Source organism: Cygnus atratus, chromosome 1 (assembly GCF_013377495.2).
Source record: "Cygnus atratus isolate AKBS03 ecotype Queensland, Australia chromosome 1, CAtr_DNAZoo_HiC_assembly, whole genome shotgun sequence".
NCBI classification, from domain to species: Eukaryota; Metazoa; Chordata; class Aves; order Anseriformes; family Anatidae; genus Cygnus; species Cygnus atratus.
The window spans coordinates 50,260,584-50,281,610 of record NC_066362.1 but is presented as its reverse complement, the minus strand read 5'-3'; the positions used below and the strand labels follow the sequence as shown (position 1 = coordinate 50,281,610).

The 21,027-nt window shown below is 35.4% G+C and overlaps 1 long non-coding RNA gene across 1 annotated transcript; it reads left to right on the top strand.

The window, feature by feature from the left end:
• The first annotated feature begins 1,015 nt into the window (after positions 1-1,015).
• On the top strand, positions 1,016-20,765 carry LOC118250581 (uncharacterized). The gene is made up of 3 exons (XR_004779490.1): positions 1,016-1,547; positions 11,228-11,305; positions 20,631-20,765. It is a non-coding gene; the product is annotated as an uncharacterized LOC118250581 (long non-coding RNA).
• The last annotated feature ends 262 nt before the right edge of the window (positions 20,766-21,027 follow it).

The window sequence follows — 21,027 nt, the reverse complement described above, 5'->3', positions numbered from 1 at the left end:
CATTCATCTGTTTCTACAGATATTGCAAGAGAACTAATTTACAAAAATATTTGTGAAAACATTTAAAAAAAAGTTTTTGGAGTAATTTCATTCTGATTAAAATATGATGTTATGTATTGTACAAAGATAAAAGCAACAAGGAAATTACAAAGATTTTAATTTCAATTGAGAAATTTAAATGATTCTTTAAGGTTTTCCAAGGATGTTTCATTTATTTGCATTAGTTTAAATTCACAAGATTTCATTGACTTCCTTTTGATCATCTTTCTTCTTTACCTTTGTTTTGTTCTTGCCCTGTCTGCAGGACCTTTTCCTCTTTTTTTCAGCAGCTTTTGTTTTTTTGTTGAACCATGAGTACAAAAACTGTCAGATGATCGTTCAGTTTACAAACACATATGTGTATACAAATCTATATGTGTAGAGGATACCTAATACCTAGGGATTTTCTACCCTAACTAGAAACCATCTCAACTTCAAAGTTTAAAAAACCTGTCATATAGTTGTTTTCACTATATGCTGTTGCTTCTTCAGTTCAAAATGAAATGCTGTAAAGGGACTGAATGTTAGGTTGAATTGGGTTAACATAGACTATTTCTTGAATACTTTACATTCTATCGTTCTATTTTTGTTCTCATATTCTTTCTTTTCTCTGGCACTGGTACTTTCTCACACTGTCAGTGCTTCAGGACAGAGGCTGTAAAGAAGAAAAAGAAAAAAAGAGAGGAGCTAACTGAAGGTTTCTAAGACTTTATGTATGTATTACTGATAAACATCTTCAGTGTTCTGCTTTTGTTGTTGTTTTAAATATATATATTTATAAAATCACATATGTAAGTCTTTGCTAAAGAACTGGAACATGGTCATTTCAATTTTTGCCAGGAGGAGTGGTCATTTCTCTGTATTATTGAAAGCTATTATCACTGCTTTTTGGAACAGCAATGTAGAAAAACATCTTCAGGCAGTGATGACCAAATTACTGTTTCAGGTTATTACCTATTATGGAGCAGTCACATAAATCATGCAAAGGGTCAGCTAAGTGCTATGTTACATCTTGTGGTTTGGTTTGTTTACTGGCCAAGGTCTGGCAGTATTTTGAGGAGGTAGCAGTTACCGCTTTGCTTCCAGGGGCAGCAACTGTTCGTGCTATTGTTCATCTGCAACCCTGTTACCACTTCAGAGGTGAAAGCTGTTACCTTTGCACTTGTTTTCTTTTTACTTGGTCCATCTTGTTAAATGGAAGAGCAGAGGTAGAGTCAACAAGCTAAACTAGAACAAGGTTGCAAGAAGGTCATGATTATATCAATAATAGCTGATGTATGGATAAGGATAAAATTAGGAGGCATCATTCCATATTTCCGTCCTGTGTTTAGTTCTTTACAGTTAGTTTTCCTTGAAGTCGTAGTAACAACTTTGCTACAGTTCAGCCAAGTAAGAATATAAATCTTAAGTCTAATCCATGTTCTCCATGTGACAGGATAAATTGCAATGTTCTTAGTAACATCGCTAGCAGATACAGCCTCTGACCTGAGATCATCATCATCATAAAAGTATGTAACGATCTAAATTATAAAGTAAATAAAACCATTGTTTCCATTATATATTGGCAACTGGCAATAAAGCATCTAGGATCATACAAAGCTTCTTAATTCTTTTGAAATATGAAGATTTTCACAATATGGTTTAACATCCCTCCCTGCCTCTAGTTTTCTTGATAAGAATCTGTTGCTTTTCTGCAACTGCATAATCAGAGGATTTTTTTTTTTTAAATGTCAAATCCCATACTCACAGTTTTGGTTTTGTTTTTTAATGTAATTTAGGATTGTTTTACTTATATCCTGAAAAGCCTATATGTATAATTGCATCAAAGAGTGAAATTGCTGTGAAGGCCACTTTCAGAATATCACTGATAATAACGTGACAGGAAAGGTTTAAGAGCAAAAATAATCATCTAAAACTTTTTAACTCAAAGTTACAACTACTGTGTCAAGAGCTGTTTACTCCACAGATTTCTAGGAACTTGAATATGTATCACAGAAATATCACTTCCAACTTGCTTTTCACTTTTCCTCTTTCTCTAAGCATTCACTTTTGGAGTCTGAAAGTGGGTTACATATGCTGCAGTCTAATTTGGGGTGGCTGCTCTTAGAAGGAATTCTGCTGTGTATCCAGTGTGGCTGGGGGCTGTAACATATGACGTGAACAGAGGCTGAAGAAGCTGGGTTTGGTTTTCATAAAGAAGACAAGACTACAGGGACTTTTTATTGCAATGTTCAACTCTCTGTAGGTAGTTGCACTGAAGCTGTAGCCAGATCCTCATCAGTGCTGCAGAGCAAATGTAATGGGCACAAGCGGCAACAAGGAAAATTCTAATTAAATGTAAGAAAAAAAATGTTCTTCAAGAACAATCACTAAAGCAGAGTTGTGAGATCTCCATGTTTTGGAGATTTCAAAACTTGCCAGGAGTTAGATTTGACCAGCCAGGTCATACTTTGAAGTTATCCGTGCTTTGAGGAGGGAGTTGGGCCTCCAACTCCGGTTACTCTCATTCTGTTCTGTGGTTTTATTTGCATTATTGTGTGCACAAACATGCACCTTACTGTTATTTCATACATTGCCTTCTGTAAACTTCTTGGTTTATGGAAGTGTGCACTTTTCTTGCATGCTTCCGTACCCGATTCTTCTTCTCAGCATTCCTATTTGTGGATAGTCATGCCATTCAGAGGCACATCACCCCTTGCTAGGTCACAGGCTCTTCAGCTGTCGCATCCTTGCACAACCAGGACTGTACTGGCCACCTGCTTCAGCAGAGCTGGAGCAAATCATTTTTTGGAGCAAAGCAGAGGTATTGATGAGAGCAAAGATCTTTGAAATGCCATTAAACACAAAGAAATATGTTCCATTTCTGTTTTAGGAAGATCCTACTCCCAAAACCTGGTAGGATATACCTAGAGAAAAAATGTGTACTTGCCATATTCCTGAACTTCTTCCTAAACTTTTTGCCAAAACATTTGGCAGTAGATACAGTCAGAGACTGCCCAGGAAGTTAAATGAACTGTTGTTCTGACTCATGCCATAAGAAACGTTACTATTTACTTCAAAATCACTAGAGAAAAAAAGGAGAAAAAAAATGACTGGAGCAACATAAATTTAAAAAAAAATCCATCCTAATCCCAGTTGTGGATATAAATACAGATGAAGATCTTGTCTATAATGCTTTTGGACAGATAAATATTATGGATCTTAAACTTCACAGATGCAGACTAGAGATCAAATACTAATAATGTATATCTGCATATACCTGCATATCTGTATACATCTGGCTGGAAATTTGTTGGTTAAATAGGCTGTGAACCTGCAAAAGGTGAGATTAATTAATTTAAAAAAAAAAAGTACTTTAAAGGGTCTGGCTGAAAAAATAAACTTTGCAGAAAAAAAAAAGTACAAACTGATATATGTTCAGTTAAATGGAAATATGAAGTAGGCCCATTTCTGAAGTCTGGTTTGCAAAGGACAGATTTTTCTTGAATGTACAGTTGCACTAAGACAAAAGGATAAATTAAATATATGGAGTGTATATTAAATATATTGTGTTTGTAAAACATAACAAAGTTCTTTGTAGATTAAGACACTATTTAATAGTTGATTTAGCAGGTGAAGAAAATACTTGATACTGTCTTTCTGCAGTTAATCTCTGGAGAAAATATTAGCTAAAGTACAGTTAAGAAGTAATAGAGTTATTGGAGAGCCAATAAAAGCCATCCGAAGGGAAAACAGCCACAGGCAGCCCTGGAATATACAGCAGCACAGTAGTTAGCAAAAAGGTTAATAAGAACTTGCTACTCAACTTACTCAGTCTTGTCATTAATGGTCCTGGTAGAAATACAGTGAAAATGCTGATTGTACCAGTTGACAATATAAATTTGTATGTGCTGTCAATACAGGATAGGATGCTGTATAAAATCACTTATTAGGTCTGGATTAGTAGAAATGGGATACAATTCAATAATAGATAATGATGTGCTCTGGTACTGGTATCAAAATTCTGTCGAAAGCTGGAGGTTTGTTCTTAAAAAGAAACAAACAAACAAACAAAAAACTACTCTGGAAATGTCCTACACAGCAGCATAAATGACTTCAGTAATTTAGCCAGAAAATAAGGTGAATGTGATGAAGCTATCTCCAGTAGAAATAGAGTTGTTTCTACTACAAGATATTGGTGATGCTCATCTGGAATACTAACTTACTTTTCATTACCTATGTCCAAGGTTGATAAATATAAACCAAAACAAATATGGAAGATCTCTGCTGGGTGAATAGGGAAAGCAGGATTCTTATCTTCTAGATAAGAGCTAGAACATGTTATCTGAGGCTAAACAAGTCAAAAGGGAATGTGGTTATCAACATACTAAGCAGGAGGTTAAAGATTGGAAGAAAAAAATGGAAAACTACCATTTAGGCTAAAAGCCAATGTTTGTACGAGAACAAAAAAGAGAAAACTATAAACAAACTCAGTCTGGAAATGAGGCAAAAGGCAGACCCTCAGAACAATATATTTGTGACTATCTTTCAGAAAACAAAAAAATCACAACAAACCCCCCACACTAAGGCCATGAACAATTTTGAAAGTGAGTGCATTAGATACTACCTGTGATAATAAAAAATAAAATTTTCTGACCTAGGAGGTTCATTCTAATTTCATACTTCCTTAAAGCACCCTGAGCTTAAAAAAAAAAAAAAAAAAGGAATTTGCATACGTTTAAATTGGAGATGCTCTTGTGAAAGTAATTACGCCTATTGCAAACTGACATATTTTGCTTGTGAAATTATTCTGCACGGAACAATGCAAACTAAGATATTAAAATTGCCTGTTTTTGGAGGTTATAATCTTACTGAAAATGCAAGAGTGAAAATAAGTTTTCTGAAGTTGTATATTTATTTTCTTACTGAATTATTTTGACACTTTCTTTGCATTGAGAAATTCCCACTGCAGATTAAATAAAGGAATAGTGAACTTTTAAAGAGCCAGCTCAGTGATGTTTATGACAGATGTACAAACTATTATAGTCATATGTGCAGAGTTACTGCTTCAGTTCATGGGAGAGTACTTGAAGTAAATGAAAGTTTGCAGTAGAATTCAGTTTTTATGAAGGTGCAAGTAATGCCTTTTTATATTTATTGGAGATAGTGAAAGCCTTGCAAAACTTTGGACTGAATCACTGTTGTAGGTAATGTGAATTTAGAGAAGGATATTTAGATCTTTCCCTTTCTTTTCCTAGTTTCCATGCCCTCTAGCTTGTGGGCCAATAAGGTGCAGTTTGCTACAACCATATCTATAATAAAATATATTTCTTATATGTTATAATAATACTTAAAATAAGAAAGTAGGTGTGAATCAAGAAGATATGGAAAATGAAGTATATACTTTGTTCTGTTATTCAGGAAATATGGAAAATCTGGCTGTTGAAATAATTTGTTACATTTAAAGAAAGAGATTTTTTTTTTTTTTCAGCTTCTTCTTTTAGAGACTAAGAGGGAAAAAGGGTGAAAGTAATTCTAAGATTGCAGTTAAGCAATAACAATACCAAAGAATGTAGATTATGTTTAAAAATAAAATGAGGTCCTGGAAAGAGTTTCCAGGATTGCTTTTTAAAACTATTGAACACATTTTTTGAAAATGTGGTCTGATCCTCATCCAAATGTTTTGTCTCTCTCCCATTTCTTTTCTTGTTTCTGAGCGCACGAAGATCTAAGGAACATACACAATTATTATTCATTTTAATATAGTGATTCAGAAAAGATTCAAATGTAAATGCAGTTATCATAAACCATCATTTTGTTTCCCATCAGCTAACAGGTTTATCTAAGTAGAAGTCATACATTTGACATGCTCAGTGAGGATCTATCTAAAAAGTTTCAATAACCAAGACATAAACACGTTTGTATTTATACTAAATAAATTCTATATCATATCTATTAAAATTCTGGCTATGAAAATTTGTATATTAAATTGTTTCCTGTTTACACTGCAGTAGAAGCAGTTTGACACTCAGTACTAAGTACTTCATTCACAAGCATGTCTTGGGCAAGAAGATACGTGCAGATAGCACTGACTTCCTCTGCCAATGCTCTAAGATGGCTGAACTAGCAAACTTGGATCCCAAAGCAGGATAAATCACTGCAGGATTGTGCCTGATCTAAGACATAATTCTTTCTGAGCAGCAGAGGTTTAATCCAAACCTGTCAGGAGAGTGTGCAAATCTTTATCCCTCAGCATTTTCTCAGTGCTGAAAACATCTCTTTTCTAGAGCTCATTTCCCACTGGCCCCAGGTAGATGTCCTGTTCCTTTACCTGCTGGGCTGGTGGTCCAACTCACACTTCATTTTTCAAAAGAGAGGATAGGGGCAGTTTGCCTTCCTTCCCTATTCAACAAATTGTTAGAAGCTTTATCAATTTGCAATGATATTACAAATGATATTATAGCTTTTCCCATTTTCTCCCTTCACCTCTACCCTTAAATAAATTTGTTCTTTAACCTGTCATATTCCCAGAAAGCCTGGACTGCCTTCAAAATTTTTACCTCCTATAAGACACAGGATTTTGCCTGCTTCTGAACAGTGCGTGCTAGACATGCAAGGTCTTTAAATGTCTGTCTGTCGCGTGAGACTAGCAAGTCCTCAGTAACCCTGCTCTGCTGTCATTTCATGCTGAGGGTCTCCTCAAGTGCACAGGACTCAGCTCCACAGTTATACTTGCATTTTAAAATGTTTTTTAGAATGCATTGGCAGGGTTCATCCTTGCACAAAGCGTAAATCAAGAAAAAGAGGTTTATCTTCTTGATTTCAACAACACAACATGCAGTGTGTTGTTGTCGGTGGTGGTTTTTTGTGATTGTTGTTTTTGTTTTGTTTTGTGTGTATCTAACAACCTGTTATTCTGGAATTGCTTCGTATGCAGAAATTTCAAGTTTGAAGCTAATCTCTTGAGACTGCCCTGAGACTGCGCAGAGGCTATATTTTAAGGGCACGTTTCTCGTATTCTTCTCTTGAGAATATTTTGTTGAGCATAAGAGCAATTTAGTTTAAATCTTCATTAGGAATCAAGGGAATTCTCCTGACACTGGACATATTCACAGTACATATTCACATCATATTCACATATGAGAACTTTAATAGTCTTTCACAGTGCTTTATCTCATCTTTATTGAAAATGACAATTTTGTTGTTTTTTTTTTTCTAATTCTCTCCTATATATATACAGAGATGAGCTTGTCTGTGTGGAATGTTCTTTTTTATTTTTATTTTTTGGTGGCTGGATGAATTTATTTGGTGAAGATAAAAACATTTTTAAATGATCTAACAGATTACTGAAAGGATTTTGCTTTTTAAGTAACTCAAAGAATTCTGGTCTATAACAGTTAAATACTTAATTACTCCATTTGAATTCACACCCTAGATATTTCCCATATGAGGAAAGGATCTTGATTAGATTCATCCCAAGTGTGAGATAGGTGAAGATACATGTGGAAAAAAAATGTTTTCTTCATCATCACTAAGATTCCAGATTTTATGTTTCTATGTTCTGTAACATGGATCTGGTAAAGAAAGCTGTTTTGTTATAATTTTCTTTTAGAGAAAAATGTCTATAAAAATAAATGCTTATAAGTTATTTCTTCATGTAGAAGACAAGCACACACAGTTAATCCAGGAAAAGATTTCTCAGATTTATGAAAAATAAAATTAAAAAATAAAAATAAAACTTACATTCTTCTATAATAATAGGGGAAAAAAAAGTATGAAATAGGTTAGATGCATACAGCTATAGTCATGGAAAATATTTTATTAAGATCTTAGCAACAATCCTTAAATTACTGTAGTGATGTAAACGTAATACAATCCTGAATGGTGATGATAATAGGGCAAATAGATAACAGGCAAAATCCACTCTAATAAATCTGTTGAGTTGTTTTCACTCCCCAAATATCACTAGAGTAAAATTCAAACTTAATATGATGGGCAAATTCCTGGAAGAAGGGGAATTAAGGGTTGGAGAAAAAATACAAACCTACAGTATATATACACACACACATTCATATGTCCCTCTTGGTTGGGTGCTCCCCATCCAGTGTCAGCATGTCCAATCTCTCAAAAGCACGCCTGAGATCACAGAACCCAAAACCCTGAACATGGCACCAGCTACGCAGCCAATCATTCACCAGATCCATATGTTGCCTCCTCCCTGCGCCCCAGTCTCCAACTGGGAGGACTGGGGATAACACTACTTGTGCTCCCTTCAGCATCTTTCCAAGGGACATAAAGTCTCTTTTTATGTTTCGGAGCCTCTTTGTGATGTCACAAATATGGGCCCCAGGCAGGCAGCAAACCTCTCTTGAGAGATTGTCTGGGAGGCAAATGGGTGCCTCAGTGCCTCTCAGAGATGATAGTCCAATTACCAACACTCTCCGTCCTTTTTTTTTTCTTTTTTTTTTTTTTTTGTGGCACTGGTTCCTATACAAGTCGTTTTCTGGTCTACCTTTTTGCAGTTGCCCTTTCCTGGGTCTTGACCATTAACGTTGTTATTGACACCCTCTTCTTTTTTGAGCTCCAGAGCATCATATCTGTTGCGTAAGGGCAATTCAGGGGCAGGGGGGAGATTCCTCACTCTGCTCTGAGCAGAGATGAGGGTCCAGCCTCCCTTGTCTTGTGAGTCTGGCATTTTTGCTGGTTTGGGGTTGGAAGCCACTTTACCATCCCATTGGGTGGACTTAAGGCAAGGTTGTTGCTCAGTCTGTGACAGCGCATAACACCACGCATCCATCTCTTGCTCAGACTGCTGGATGCATCACAGCCTGCTGAGCTCCTCTCCCAACCTGACAGCTTGCTCAAAGAGATCATCTATCTGGTCACACTTGCACTCACAACACCCAGCTCTGCCTTCAGGCTCTAGAGGGACCTCCATTTAGTGGAGTTCCCTGCAGCTGAGGGTCTGGGTAGCTCTTTCAGCAATTTCAACCCTTGGGAGGTCTGTCTGGGTAAAGGTGTCTGCTAGGGGTGTTGCGGCCACGCTGTCTGGGTTTTGGTCTCAGCCCGGCAGGGGCTACAGAAAAGGTTCCTCACGCTGGACTGAAGTGTCGAGTTGAAGGTGTCCAGTTGGCAATTTCCAATCAAATAGTAAAATACAGACTCATAACCTGCCTTGTTGTCACAATGAGAGCCACATAACCTGTCCTTGTTTTTGTTACAATATTTCTTAACCTTCGATGTAACTTAAATTAGTAATAAACTGCAAAAATTGTCATGATATTTAGTGGAGTAGATATTGTGCAAGAGATGACTGATTAAGTGGAATGTTGTACAGCTAATGTAAGTTTACACTTCTTTTTCTGTATTCCCTATTGAAATAACATTTCCAAAACCACATTTCTTAAGCTGTAATCATAGCTGTTCTCACAGATATCTAATTTTTGACTACATAAACAAATCGAAAACATTCCAAATGGAAATTATGTTTCTACTTACACTTTGATTGCTTTTTTCTTTCTCTTGAGTAATTGCAGTTGGAAATAATGTTATCCAAATAAAAGCACTATTTTAATGACATGTATTTTCAAATACATTTCCAGGTAACATATAAACATATGACCATGCATATCACACAGAAAGATAAGTGTAATCAGATGCAGGAAGCAAACTGTGGGATCTGGAGCAAGAGAACTTGAAAATAGGGGAGGTCTGGGTATTAAGTCTCATCTTTCATAACTCTTATGTGCATATAAACTGTTCTGCTGTCAAATCACGATATTTGTTTGGATTTTTTGTTCTTTAATAATGAGCTAAACACATGAAAACACTTTATTCTCAGGGAAGCTTATGTGGATTTATAACAATCTAACTATGCAAATACTTGTTAGTTAGAGTCAGCAATGAATTCATTTACTTTGAAATAAAATCCTGCTCAGAGATTAAATTTGGCGTGAGATTTTAAAAATATTTGTATTTTTAGTATATATGGAAGACAGCATATTCTTTTAAGGATCATAAGGTGATAGAGAGAACATAATTTCGACAAGCCTTTTTGACAAATTCTGTAGACCTACATTTCAGAAGGTGGGATCTTTGATGACAGCAATGTATTAAAAGGAGAATTTCTGTAAAACCTTTGATACTACTATATGTAAATTTCTTTACATGCAGAGATACAGCTCAGAAACAAATTCTTCTAACTGACCGAGAATCTGAGAAATGCTTTCCAAAGAGATCTAATGCAAACTTGTGAAAATGTGTTTATTAATAATTTTAGTTAGCATGTTAATAATTAATGCTGCTAATACTAAATATTTCAGAAGAGTATACAAAAAGTTAAACTCTTCAGACTGTCTTTTTAATCCCTATGTTTATTTGACCTTATTTCAGATTCAATTTTTATTCTGTATTTGTAGTGGTTAGGACTTCTGGTAAGACCATTTTATAGTAGGTCTGTAAAATTTCATGTCATTAAAATAAAAAAAATATATTTTTTTAGATGATCAAAAGCAGCCAGTGAAGATGCAGTCTTTGTTTTTCCTCATTGCACTTTTACTTGACCAAAATAAAAATTCTCTAACTTTTAAGGTCAAATACATTAAAAAGTTAGTTTGAAATGCTTAATGTAAATTCTTGTGGAATCTTTACTGGTAGACATTCTTATCCTTTACGTGCTGCCTAGTGAACTGAATGAAGCCCAAATGATCTCTTTATACCAAGCAAAACTGGATTCCACATACACATTTTGTGCATCACTTTCATTGCAGACTTTAATACTTATACCATAAATGAAGTTATTATAATATGAAGTTATTATAATATGAAGTTATTATAATATGACTTTTGCCTTTGATGAATTTTAGGAGATGTAATTTTTCTTCTCACAGTGGACTTAAGTAGGACTTCATGAAATGCCAAAGAAATCTCTGCTGTATACCGGTGTCAGTAACCATGGGTCAAATTATAGCTTGTGAAACTTCTAAGCCTTTAAATATTTTGGCTACATCTGCATTTGTTGTTTTTTGTTTGGTTTCAGTTATTTCACCATACTCCATATTTGTTTTACGTTAAGTTTGGAGAAGGGTATATATATATTGTCTGCTCATAAACAAGTGTTCAGTTATACTCATAGTTACCTAGTACCTGCCAGTACTGCTTTAAACAATCTGACAAAAAATGTTCATGTCATTTACCCTTTCCTTTTCAGGCAAGCATCTCAGTCCAGAAGTTTGCTATGGAATTACTGCTCCTCATTTTTAATGGCAAACAACAGATTTGTGATTGTGTAAGTTACTCTTGCCTTCAGATCAATTCCTACCTCCTAGAAGAATTTACCCCAAGATTTTAGGCCAACCAAAAGTGTATTCCCTTATTTGTGTAGATTGAGAACCCATCTTGCCTTATGACAATTTCCTTCATCCACAAGAGCAAAATTACTTGTCCTGAATATTAGGTGGTCTTTAAGTATCTCTGCCTATGGAAAAAAGGAATTATGAATAACTGAATGTTGCCGACCTTGTTTTTTAATAGAAAGCTGGTAGGGAAGGTAGATCTGCTGTGTTTATCCTGTGAAGCAATATGCTGATGAGAGGTGTCTATGCAGTTAAATTTTCTAGTTTAACTTTATGAAACCGGTGTCATTTGAGAAGTAATTGAAGCCTGGAGTCCATCTGAATGAGGCAGAATTTCACAGAATGGTTTGGGTTGGAAGGGACCTTAAAGGTCATCTAGTGTTCTGACCTCATTAGCCATGGGCAGGGACACCTTCCACTAAATCATATTGCTGAAACCGCATTCAGCATGGCCTTGAACACTTCAAAAGACAGTGCATCTACATCTTCTCTGTGCAGCCTGTTCCAGTGCCTCAGCACCCTAATAAATAATTTATTTTTTGGTGGCTAAGCATTATTGCCAGTAACTCTGTTTCAGATTTAGTGTCTTCAATTGTCTAAACTACTCTGCAAGAGAGGTCTTTTTCCTCAGCCTTCCATAGAAAGAAAGGAGCAGGCTGTCCCTGTGTGCCGTAAGATGAGCTGGCGCGGATGAAGACCAGAGTGGCTGAACAGGGAACTTTTGCTGAGTGTCCAGGAGAAAAAGAGAGGCTATGTCTGGTGGAAGAAGGAACAAGCAATTTGGGGAGAGTACAAGGAAGTTGCTAGCATATGCAGAGAAAAAATCATGAAGGCTAAAGCCCAGCATGAGCTCAACCTGGCCACTATGGTTAAGGATAACATAAAATGTTTTTAAAAATATATTAACAGTAAGAGGAGGGCCAAAGAGAATCTCCATCCTTTACTAGATGCGGGGGGGGGGGGGGGGACATGACTACTGAGGATAAGGAAAAGGCTGAGGTTCTTAATGCCTCCTTTACATCTGTCTTTACTAGTCAAACCACTTATCTTTGGGGTACTTGGCCTCACGAGCTGGTGGGATGAGGAGCAGAAGAAACCCCCACAGTTAGGTGGAAACAGTTAGAGACCTGCTGCTCCACCTGGACTGTCGCAAGTCCATGGGGCCAGATGGGATCCACTCGAGAGTGCTGAGGGAGTTGGTGGATGTGATTGCTGGGCCGCTTTCCATCATCTATCATCAGTCATGGTCATCCAGAGAGATCCTGGATGACTGAAGACTTGCTAATGTAACACCCATCTATAAGAAAGATGGTAAGGAGGACCTGGGGAACTACAGGCCTGTCAGTCTGACCTCTGTGCCAGGAAAGGTGATGGAACAGGTCATCTTGAATGCAATCATGCAGCATATGCGGGACAACCAGGGGATCAGGCCCAGTCAGTATGGGTTCGTGAAAGGCCTGACCAACCTCATCTCCTTCTATTCCATCTATATTCATCTAGTATGCCAGGGGAAGTTCAGGTTGGAAGTTAGGAGAAATTTCTGCTCGGAAAGAGTACACAGGCACTGGAATAGGTTGCCCAGGGAGGTGGTGGAGTCACCGTCCCTGGGAGTGTTTAAGGAAAGGTTGGACGTGGTGCTTAGGAACATGATTTAGTGGGTGGTATTAATGGTAGGGGGATGGTTGGACCAGATCATCTTGGAGGTCTTTTCTAACCTTAATGATTCTATGACATATACCTACATACACTGTTACTATGATTGTAACCCATCCAGTCATATGCTGAGATACTGAACAGGTGGACATGCTGAGGTACATAAGTCTCTTCCTGCATCCACAGACATGCTCAAGTCTGAACTTGCACATGCATTTTGCTGTCTTTATGGACTTATCTGATTTGTAAGGATAGGGCTGCACTGTTTACTGAAGCATATTAAAATGGCATTGGGAACTTTTCAAAATTATTTCCTTTGCTAATTATGGTGCCTCTTTACTGTTGAGTTCAATTTTAGACCAACATTCTTCACTGACATTATCAGGGTTCAGTGTATAGTCTTTCTTGGTGGTAGTGATGTAGATGTATATCACAAAGAACGTAAGTTAAACATGTCCTCTAAAGGCAAATAGTAGAATATTCTATTTGGAACCCAGGCCACTGCTGTTCTTACTGGACAAATGCTGTCATACAACAGTTGGGAAATAAATCAGTGAATAAGCCTTCTCAATGGTAATAAATATTTCTCTTGTACCAGACAAAGCTGTATATAGATTGTTTAAAAAAGCTCCCCTGCTTCAGAAAATTTATATTTAGAAAGAGAGTTAATTATACCAAAGGACGTAGGAAAATTATTTATGATGCTCCTTACAGTCATATTTGGAGGGATTTGAGAGTAGAATGGATAATAAATAATTTTAAGTTGGAAAAGCCAATTTATAGAGATTTATTGTGTTTTGTTCAAATGAACTTTTGATGGTTCAATTAATTTTTGGAGATGTCAACACAGGAATCTCACTGGGATAGGGAAAATCTGCCAGGAATTTTGGTGGATATGTATAGAAAAGTATAAGTATACTTATTGGACTTATTATACTTATTGGACTTGTTATACTTATTATACTGGTGGATAAGTATAGAAAAGTTGCATTTTTGGAAGCAGTGTGGCCACCAATCTTGTAATGATCTGGTAATTGACCTCGTGAATAACCTTGTAAAAGACCTTGTAAATGTGATCTTTTTAGGAGATTTGCTAATTCTCTTAGCAGTGAAGGTGTCAAGAACATTCAAGGATAGTCAGGGTCAAAATCTTCCAATTTTCTGGAAAGTACTTTCAAAAAGTAAACAAATGCTGTCAAATCAGAATGCTGATTTTCAGTCACATGTATTTTTATATCTTTGTTAGAAGTAACATGTGAATAACTTGTACCTTCACTAAAAGATAGCCTATAATCATAAATCCAAATTCTAAAGGTACTTTTACTTAAGCATAGTTTCTTCTGAGGTAAATCCATGATATTCCACAATATTTTCAAAACACTGAGAAAGGTAGTTGCATTCACTAGTATTTAATTACCCCTCTCTGCTTTCTTTGAATATTGCTGTTATTTCTATGTTTATTTACAAATATTTAAATATGAGTCTTTGGCTAATATAAGCCTGATACAATTAGCAGAAATTAGTGTTTTATATGTAAACATAGGATGGTACTAAGGTACTATAATTGATTAGCACTAACAACAACAACAAAAAATGACTGTTTATATTAAAATATGTTTATGATTTGGTTCAAACAAAGTTTTAATTACTATTACATCATAACAAAGTTAAAATACCCCAGAAAATAGCCGAATGAAACAAAAGAAATAGCTAAAACATTAACATTAACATCAACATTTGTTTGATGTTTCTGCTGAAGAAAACAAACAACCAATATTTTCTGTACTAGGGAATTTTATGTCAAAAAATGAAAAATATAGGAGGCTATTATCTGAATATTACTAATCCCTAGGAAGACCTTCCATCTTTGATGAGACCACAGAATAAGAAGAAAAGTGAATGTCTGTTTTTGTTTTCTGATTTCTAATTTACTGTACTGCACAATCTCAGCTCTTGCACCCCCAGCACTGAGATCAGTCTTCATTAGCAAGCTGTAAGTAGTAGCAAAACAATGCAAGGGAAAAAAGAAGCCATGATAGAGTATCAAAAAGCAATCTTTAGTTTAATGGAGCATCTGGAACATACTTATTTTACTCAGTATTACTCAGTAATACAGAGGTTGACTAAGAACAGTTCAGGGTATATAGCTTAAATTTTACAATTATTAATTTTTAAATAAAAGTGAAGTTCGCTTTTATCTCTACATACTTTTAAATTACCACACTGAGAAAAGATCTGCTATAGGTTATGGAGAAACAAACTTTGGTCTTCTCTTATTTGCAGGAGAAGGGGTTAATTCTTATTCTGACAGTCATAAAGACTAATCTTTTGCTGGAATATTTCAATGAATTAAACATATATAAAATGTCATAGAAGTAATAACTAAGACTGTGTGTGTGTGTGTGTATGAGAGAGAGAGAGAGTTCAAATTTATTTGGATTTTTTTTGACTATTCCTAAGAAGTGTGCGTATCTTGCGTTTCTTCATATGGCATCCTTCAAAGTTGTGGAGGTTAGGAGTGAATATTCCCTTCCCTACTACCAATAGTCCCAACCCCCAAACAAAACTGGTTTCAGGAATTTGTATGGCAGATCATCTTGCAATGGTTTTTTTTGTTGTTGTTGTGGTGGTGGTGGTTTTAGTTTTGTTTGTTTGTTTGTTTGTTTTGTGTGTGTGTGTGTGTTTTTGGCCTGGCCTATGCTTTTTTTTTCTTTTCTTTTCTTTTTTTTTTGTGAGAAGGGGAGAGGTGCTGTGAATTTGTAGTATTTTGGGGGACAATATTACCTGGTACTTACCATCTAAATGTCTCTTTCTATGCCACAGTCTGATAACTGATAGCAGACCCTGAGAGCAGGGTCTACCCATACATGGTGCATATAGATGACATTTGTAAGAGAAAACCTAGCTCATAGTGCACTTTTACAGGAATCACTCATTGCGTGACAGGGTTTGTTTTGATTCAGTTCCCAACAGATGTGAATTTCCAAGTTTTACAGATGAGGCTCTTTTTTTTTGATAAATATTTATCTTCTATGTCACTATAGCCACATATATCTGCTCTCTTTAAGTAGAAATTCAGAAGTGATAGAATGTTAGTTTCATTCTTCAAAAGGGTTTGCTATATAAATTTGGAAAATATCCATTTATTTGGATGTTCTTATCCTATTTCAGTTTTTGGATAGCTAAGTATAATTTCATTACTTTTTTTTTTTGTAAGTGGATCCAAATCTCACTTAAGCAAATACATCACTTTGTTTTCAGATGTTATTATTTCTATAGATACTGCATTTGGTGTCTTACTTTGGTTCCACCTCTGTCTTAAATGTTTTGGTTTGATTTTTTTCTTCCAGTAGTACTTTTCAAAATTTTCAAGTTCTTTATAATGTAGGTTGTTGGACACTGAGAAAATTAAGTATATCAAACATCAAAAATCATCAAGCTGTATTTCTGCTCTTTTCTCTGTTCTCTTAATTTTTTTACATCAGCTCTAAAGCCTATTGATTATTGTTGACTGAAGCTAATAATTTCCAGTTCAAGTCGACAGTAAATTTAGCAGGCTTTTGAGGTAAGGTGAAACTCCTTCACAGATCATTAAATTAACAAAGTACTTGTTATCAGTATTCAGTGGAATCAGAGCTTGTTATTTGCATTTATTATGAACCATTTCCTTGAATGTTCTGCAAACAAAACCTGTGCATTGACTGTAATATCAAACAAAATATTTAACCCTGAAATTAATATCAGTAGCAGTAACCATGCATTTCATCTGTTTAGTTTTTGTTGTATTTATGTATGTCAAGTCTGTTTTTAAAAAAATGCCATCTTGATGCCATCCATTGCCCACTTAGTTTTACTAGAAATCTAAATAACCTGATATTTCCTGGCATTGTTCTGTGGTGCTTTTAACTGTGACAAGTATTCTAAACAAAGTAATAATTTTTTCTTACGGAAATGAAATATTTCCTTTGTAAAATCTTAATTAGGAAAATATAATTTTCTGATATCAGAAGATACTGATCAAAACAAAAACATTGAAATGAGTTGATGGATTTGGAGTTCTTCATTCATCTGATGAAAAGCATACAAACAAAAATCCTTAATCAAGTACTAAATAATGTTAAATATTTCTCAGACACTAGTTTGGGACACTAATTTTGATTCTTGTTCCAGGGATAGTATCTGTCTAGAAAATATAAAAAGGAGCAAACTTCTAATTTCCCTCATCTCATCTAGATATAGAGCCAGGCTCTTTTGTTGACTTGCTTTCCTCTGTTGTCATGGTGAACAGGTGGACATCCTCACTCTAGCCAGTCTTTAATCTGTCATGGCCTTTTACCTTTCAACAACAAACAGGAATTTCAGCCCCTCTGGATTAAAAACGTTAGGAACTGTGAAGGGAGGGGAGGGGAGAGGAGTGGAGGGGAGGGAAGGGAAGGGAAGGGAGGGGAAGGGATGGGACGGGACGGGACGGGACCAAATGTTGGCCTTTCTTGCTAGTATTGTTCTACTTCTCCTGTGAGAAAATATTAGCTGAATCACAGTGAATCAGTTGGTTAGTACATTCACTCACCACAAAGTAGACTGATGTTTACTACCAGAGCATGCGTCAGTACTTCATACGAAGTCATCATTACAGAAGGGAATAGAAATCACATTTGACTCATAGCTTTCAATGAGGAATCCAACATTGCATTGCATGAATACCAATTTGTGTTAACAGAATAAATTGGCTTCTAAGAACTTCAAGGGAAAATGGTATTGCAAATACTACTTGAATCTCTAAACTTTATATTCTAAAGGACTCAGGACTTTATCTGATTCTTAGAAGGGTCATTGGGGAATGTGTATTTTAGTGAATGATTAATTAGGCCTGCAGTAAACACAAGAACGGGAATCTGCAAATAGTTCCAATATCAACTACTTGTAGGTCACAGTTTAAAAAGGTATGTAGGAACTCTCATTAACCAAGTATGTAAACAGTCCTACTAACTTCAGGAAGTTTACAATTGTAGTGGGAACATACTGAGCTCGGGACATCCAAAAATAAGATAGAAATTTGCAGGCAGGCAGAAAATTATAATTCCAAGTCCTTGTTTCTAAGATTCCAATTTGCTTTCCAAATTTTCATTGAAATTTTAAGCAAAACTCTCTGAAATTCCAAAATTTTTACTAGAACTGTAGAAGGAAGTTTCGGATGATGCTCACTGAAGTTTGACATTTTTGATTCAATTAATTTTGTTTTCTTTTGTGAAAAGCATTTTTTTCGTCTCTAAATAATGCCTATTACTCTACAAACAAAATCTTTAGTTTGCCACCAAAAAGAATGTCAATTCCTATAACATCATTACATCAGCACTACCTGTTGTTTTTTTCTGAACACAGCTGATCATGTCTATGTATTTAATTATTAAAATTGTTGAAGAACAGATGTCCACATCTATTTTCATGGATTTTGTTTTGGATTTTTGTTTTTTATTATGTCCTTTTGCATATCTAGTTATGTCTATGTTTCAATGATTCCAGTAATTGAAAGAGAGAAAGAGAGAAAGAAAGAAAGAGAGAGAGAGAGAGAGAAGGGAAGGAAGGAAGGAAGGAAGCAAGGAAGGAAGGAAGGAAGGAAGGAAATTTAGTTGGAATTCTTCTTTTGATGTGACCTCAAATTAAGTTTTTCAGGAATATTTAAATGGCCATGTTTTCAATCAATATGTGGGTTACAGAAAGTCACAGAAAATATTCTCTAAGGACTGCCAAGACATTAACTACTGTAGTTCTTTTCCTAAAGCAGTACAGTAATATCTAAACTATTAACAGTGGTTTGTCCAATCTCTGTGTAAAATCTTTCAGTGAATGGGTTATACAACCTACTTTGGTTGTCTGTGGTAGTGCTTAATTGCCTTTACAGACTGGTCAATCATAAAGAAAGTTTTCTGTCTCTCTGGCAGCAGTTTAGCTTATTGCTCCACCTTGGAGTAATTTGTCATGGATGCAGAGACCTCCACTTCTGTGGTGTCTAAAGGAAAGGGGAAGTTGCTTACAGATGGAAAGGGGTCCCAAGTGCACCCGTGGGAGGCTGGAAGTGAGGAGGGGCCTGGATACACCATGCAGCTGAACACTGAGCCCAGCCTGGTTTTAAATGGCTTCTGGAGCTGTCAGTGCACATGGACCTCGTCTCCTTCAGGAGTGCAACCACAAGCCAGCGTGGCAGTGCAAGTCCAGTGACTGGCACTTTGGCTGTGAACTGGTTCTTCAGACTAATAAAATTCTTTATTAAGAAAATTTGGGGACTTCAGTGCTTCTCATACATCGATTCTCTAAATTCCTATGAAAGACTGTATTGTGCTTGCATATGAACCTTCCAGACATGAACAGATTGATAACAGAACTGAAACTGTTCTTTGCACTACATTAACATGGTACATGGTGGCTTCTTCTTATTTTTAAGGAATGAAAGATAATTTTTACTTCTTCAAGTTTTGAAATAGAACTAGGTTTCAAAAACATTTCTCAAAAACTGTACTGTACTAAATACATCTACAAAAAATCTTATTTTGGGTGTCCTGGGATTTTATTACTCTTTTTATTTTCTGTGTATTTCACCACCTTCCTACCTGCTGCTCTTCTTTGTAAGTGTTGATGACTGGATGTGCTGGGGAAAGAACTAATCACATTAAATAGGAGAGATTTCATTGGAATTTTATCTGAGTCTTTTGTTCTAGAAAGAAGATCCTATGCTGTAAGATAATTTTTTGTTTGTTTGTTTTAAAGCTGAGAATATATGTTTTTCTGAACAGTATCTTAATCTAGTTTAAAATGCTAGAACTATTTATTGCAAGAGCTCCATTCTCTTGGACATATAAAAATATACAATGTTTATCAGAGGAGCTACACTGACATAATTGTTTTTAGCTAGCAAAATGGGGTTGAGTCACCATCCCTGGTGGTCTTTAAAAGATGTTTAGATGTAGAGCTTAGTGATATGGTTTAGTGGTGGACTTGTTAGTGTTAGGTCAGAGGTTGGACTCAGTGATCTTGGAGGTCTCTTCCAACCTAGATGATTCTGTGATTCTGCGATTCTATGTCAGAAAAGGAATCATAAATGGAAGTGTAGATGAGGAGAAAAGAAAGACTTTAACTAATCTTTTCACATTGAGTTGCTGGAATACTGAATATTATGAGAACAGAATAAAAAGAGGTGGGATGGAAGAGTTATGAAGAAAATTTATTTCCGTGATTTTGACTAATTAGTACCAAATTGAAATCATTTAAAATAATGTAAAAATGCATTTTACTTATTATTTCTTCATTTTGTAAGGCAGATAATTAATTATTGTTAAAATTGCTAAATTCCTATCTCATGAACCCACTGGTCTTTACTGTGCTTACTTCTTTTGGCAAAACATGGCATTTCCTTTAGACTAGTGAATGTTTCTTAAATTTTAAAATGAAGAACAAATATTACAGTTCTTTTCTTCAAGAGAAGAAGATTAAATAAAAATTGATTGATTTTTTTTTAAAGCACTTAGAGATTAGTGAAGACCAAAGGCAATATGATTATAGGAAATGAAGAATTTCTAAGCTAAATAATTCTTTGTTTATTTCATTTAGGTGTTGCTACAAGAGGTTAAACAGAAGAATAGATGGATGAAGCCACCTAGGCAATGCTGAGAGTCAAAGGCAGATTGCAAACCCTGTCTTTTTCTTTGCTAATGAATACCTTATTTTTTAAACCCCCAAAATATTTATTTTTTTTAATAACCATTACTTAAGCATTTCAATTTGAACTTCTTCTTACAAATCCTGTTATAATTGGCCTTTGATTTTGAAATGTAATCAATTTAATTTAATTAAACTGATATTTAATTAAATATCAAACGTTTTAATATTTTTATTAACCTGTAGTTAGTTGTTATACTGGTTTATAAGTTCATTATTGGGTCTGACTGTAGATGAAACTAAAGCTCTGTTTCACTCAGAAAAAAATCATAAAATTAACTGCACAGAC